The following is a 4694-nucleotide window of genomic DNA, read 5'->3' as shown; positions in this document are numbered from 1 at the left end:
CTTTAGGGGCTGGTACCTCCTGATAACGTGTCCGCATTAAGTGAGCTGAAGTCACTACTGATGAAGATCAAAGCCTACAGCCTTCAGTATGGATTGGTGGAGTGGTGTCCCCCAGAAAGACATGTTGACATCATAACCCAGCACTGGTGACCGTGTCCTTGTTTAGGGACTGGGTCTTTCTTTGTAGACGCATCAGTTTGGTTAACCAGTGCTCACCAGACTAGGGTGCCTCCTAATCCTAACCTCTTCTGAGTGGCTAATTATAAAAGACAAGGACAGACAGAGAAATGAGATACACACGGGGGAAGAAGCCACATGAGGCTCTGTCTACAAGCCATGAAATGCCTGGAGCTTCCAGAAGCTGGCGTAGACAAGGAAGGATCCTCCCCTAGCACCTTCAGAGAGAACACGGCCCTGGGGGCACCCTGAATTCAGACTCAGGCCTCCAGAGCTAAGAGACAGTTAATTTCTGTTCTTACAAGGCACCACTTTGTGGTACTTTGTTACAGCTGCCCCAGGAGACTAAGACAGGTTTGCTTTTGTAATTAGCCAGGTGTGTCGTGACTGAGGCACTCTGTTCTCTGTACTACGTTATCCACGGAAGGGGTCGTTTTTCATAATGTCACCACACTTATTGCTCAGAAGTGATCCTCAGTGGAAGTCAGTGCTGTGAACTAGAGTGAGTGGAGTCCTAAGGACGCCTGGCATAGTGAAGCACACCCAGAATGTCACAGGACAGGGAGAACGGGGCTGACTACAGGGTGTGTAAGGACCTGGGCTGGGCAGCCAGAAAGCTCGCCAAACCCACTGCTGTCAAGTCGATTCCGACTCATAGCGACCCTATAGGACAGAGTAGAGCTGCCCCAGAGGGTTTCCTAGGCTGTAACCTTTACGGAAGTGGATCGCCAGGTCTTTTCTCCCCTGGAGAGGCTGGTGGGTTTGAACTGCCAACCTTCAGTTAGCAGCTGAGCGCTTAACCATTGGGCCACTGGAGCAGTGCAGCTGCCTGGAGCTTCCAGAACGCAGTGTGCTCCTTGTTCCTGGAGTCACTGAAGAGCAGGGAGCTGAGTGATCCCTGGGAAAGGCCATCAGAGAGAGGGTTTGTGTTTAAGACGTTTATACTAGATGGCCCGTGTCTTTCTACCTCAGGATTCGGAGATGCCACCTGGGCAGAAATGGCAGTTTTTACCCTTGTGAAAATTAATCAAAGTTTCATGTAAAATGCCCTGAGAGTCTAGTGGATCATTTAACATTAGTGTAGATGTAGCTTCCTTTTAAAAAATAGTCTTTTAACACGATCTTATGTTCCTAATAGGTTCCTACATGTGGCTGCTCCTTAACAGCAGATATATGACTGACTTAGTGGTTTGTCTGTCCGTTTACGTCCATAGCATGTGATGTTTTTCCATGCCAAATGTATTTGTTTGAAGGACTATCTTGTCTGCAGTTTACTCTTATTTTTAGCATATTAAAAAAGACACTTATTTCAGATAGCAAACACTGTAATTTTATGTTACGTTATAACCAAAACCAAACCAAACCCGGTGCCATCAAGTTGATTCTGATTCATGGGGACCCTGTAGGACAGAGTAGAACTGCCCTATAGAGTTCCCAAGGAGCACCTGGTGGATTTGAACTGCCGACCCTTTGGTTAGCAGCCGTAGCACTTAACCACTGCGCCACCAGGGTTTCAAACCTACCCCATAAATCGGCCTCAGAAAGAAGAGTTATGTGCAGTTACGTGTCAACAGGTTAAATACTCAGTGATGAGCACCTCTGGGTGGGTTCAAATCTCCAACCTTCTGGCTCGTATTTCAGCGCTTAACCGTTGGCGCCGCCCAGGCTGCCTGCGACCACGTAAGACAGAAGGAAACGTTTCCCGTCCTGCACCACCTTCCTGGTTGCTGGTGTGTTTGAGTCCATTGTTATGGCTGTTGTGTCGGTGCATCTCATGGAGGGTTTCGGTTGTTGGAAGTAGGCTGCCAGGCCTTTCTTCTGAGGCACTTTTGGGTGAACTCAAACCGCCAGCCTTCCAGTCAGTAGCTGAGCACTTAAGCATTTGTGTCACCCGGGGAGGTATGTATATATGTTGTTAGATGCCGTTGAGTGGGTTCCAGCTCACAGAGACCCTACGCACAACAGAAAGAAACACTGCCTCATCCTGTGCCATTTTCACAAGTGTTGTCATGCTTGAGCCCATTGTTACAGCCACCGTGTCAGCCCATCTCATTGAGGGTCTTCCTCTCTTCCGCTGACCCTGTTCTCTGCCAAGCCTGATGTCCTTCTCCAGGGACCGATCCCTCCTGACAACATGTCCAAAGTATGTAAGACGCAGTTTCGCCATCTTTGCTTCTAAGGAGCATTCTGGCTGTGCTTCTTCCAAGACAGATTTGTTCGTTCTTTTGGCAGTCCATGGTATACTCAGTATTCTTCGCCAACACCACAACTCAAAGACGTCAACTCTTCTTCGGTCTTCTTTATACGTTGTCCAGCTTTCACATGCATGTGAGGTAACTGAAAACACCATGGCTTGGGTCAGGCGCACCTTAGTCCTCAGGGCGACATTTTTGCTTTTTAACACTTTGAAGAGGTCCTTTGCAGCAGATTTGCCCAATGCAATGCTTCTTTTGATTTAGTGACTGACTGCTGCTTGCATGGGTGTTGATTGTGGATCCAAGTAAAATGAAATGCTTGACAGCCTCAATTTTTTCTCTGTTTATCATGATGTTGTTTTTGGTCCAGTTGTGAGGATTTTTGTTTTCTTTATGTTGAGGTGTAAATCATACTGAAGGCTGTGGTCTTTGATCTTCATCAGTAAGTGCTTCAAGTCCTCTTCACTTTCAGGAAGAAAGGCTGTAATCTCTATGGAAACAGACTGCAACATCTTTCTCCCACAGAACGGCTGGTGGATTCTAACCATCAACATTTTGGTTAGCAGCCGAGTGCTTAACCACTGTTTCACCAGGACTGCTTGTATGTGTTTGTATGTATGTATGTATATATGTACATAAGACAGATGTATATGTGATCTTAATGAGATAATTAACACAGTAGATTTGATATACCTGTACATACATATATACACATGCATGTTTGTGTGTGTGTGTGATCTTAAAGAGATAAATGAGATAATTAACACGGTAAATTTGATATACCTGTACATACAGATGGGGCCCTGGTGGCACAGTGGTTAAGAGCTACAGCTACTAACTAAAAGGTTGGCAGTTCAGAACCAACAGCCATGCCTTGGAAACCCTGTAGGGCAGTTCTACTATGTCCTATAGGGTTGTTATGAGTCAGAGTGGACTCAGCGGCAAGGGGTTTGGTTTTTGGTACATACATATATATACATTCATGTGTGCTTGTTTGTGTGTGATCTTAATGAGGTAATTAACATGGTAGATTTGATACCCGTACATACGTATATACATGTGCGTAAATGTGTGTGTGTGTGTAAGGAGAGAAATCTATACCCTGAAAATAGACTGTTTCTCCCTTTCAGGTATTCATGAAGCATACTACAGAAATGTACTCTAATTATGCCTGAAAGAAAAACAAAAACTCATTCCCAGAAGTAGAATTATTTCAGCCACATTTTCTGATCTCAGTGCTGCAATCGAGAAATAGCGCCCTTCCTTGCTCTTATTTTCTGGCTGTGATTTCACTGAAGCCCCGCCATCCCTTCCTGGTCTGCACAGTGTCCCCTGGGCACCTGGCGGGTGTGGAGGGAAGGGACAGGTTTGAACGAGTGCTCCTCGGTCAGAGTCACGCCAAGTGTTTCCACGTGGCAGCTCAGGAGTTAGTGTTTTACTTTTCGGGAAAGGGATCTTAAACTCAAAGAGATTTTGCAGCTACACCAGGACCCATCCAGTTAATAAGAAGTAGAAGCAGGATTCAAACCCAGGACCACCTGGCCCAGACCTATTCCACCAGGATGAGGTCCAACCAAGACGTCGTTACCCTAGTTCACCCTGTTTTTGTTTTCTGGCGACTTTATGTGGACCCCAGTCAGATAACGTCCTAAGCCCTTAGACTACCAGCCTCTACAGAACATCGCTGCAGTTCCCCACTGGGAATAGGGCCCCAAATACTGACCTCAGCTTAGAGATCTTCAGCAGCAGCAAAGGACAGGAATGGACAACACTATTAGAGGTGGCAATGCCACGTGGGGTCGGGGGAGTCACGGACATACGGTGATAGAGCTGCTCAAAGAAGAGTGACTGACACTACTCCAGAAATGTAGGGAGGGTTAGGGTTCGTTGTTGTTGTTAGTTGCTATCAAGTCGATTTCCACTCATGGTGACCCCATTTGTGCAGAGTAGAACTGCCCCATAGAGTTTCAAGGCTGTGGCTTTTGGAAGCTGATTGCCAGACCTGTCTTCCACGGTGCCTCTGGATGGTTTCAAACTGCCAGTGTTTCAGACTCCAGTATGAGATTGCTGTTGTTGTGTGCTATTGAGCCGATTCCAACTCTTAGTGACCTTATAAAACAGAGCAGGACTGCCCTATAGGGTTTCCTAGGCTGAAATCTTTACAGGAGCAGATCGTCAGCTCTGCAGAGGTGCTGGTGGCATCGAACCACTGACCTTTGGGTTAGCAGCCAAGTGCTTAACCATGGCGCCACCAGGGCTCCTTCCACTATAGGATTAATGAACTAAAAATGAAAGTGGTTGAACATGGTAGAAATTGTAGAA

At 46.5% G+C, this 4694-nt stretch overlaps 1 protein-coding gene across 2 annotated transcripts in view; it reads left to right on the top strand.

Annotated features, from left to right (window-relative positions):
* Positions 1-4694, top strand: part of RPS6KA2 (ribosomal protein S6 kinase A2) — a 388441-nt gene that overhangs the window by 45509 nt on the left and 338238 nt on the right. The gene's annotated exons all lie outside the window — the stretch shown is intronic.

Source organism: Loxodonta africana, chromosome 1 (assembly GCF_030014295.1).
Source record: "Loxodonta africana isolate mLoxAfr1 chromosome 1, mLoxAfr1.hap2, whole genome shotgun sequence".
Taxonomy (NCBI): Eukaryota; Metazoa; Chordata; class Mammalia; order Proboscidea; family Elephantidae; genus Loxodonta; species Loxodonta africana.
The sequence above is the reverse complement of the archived record's forward strand: the minus strand, read 5'-3'. Positions and strand labels throughout refer to the sequence as shown.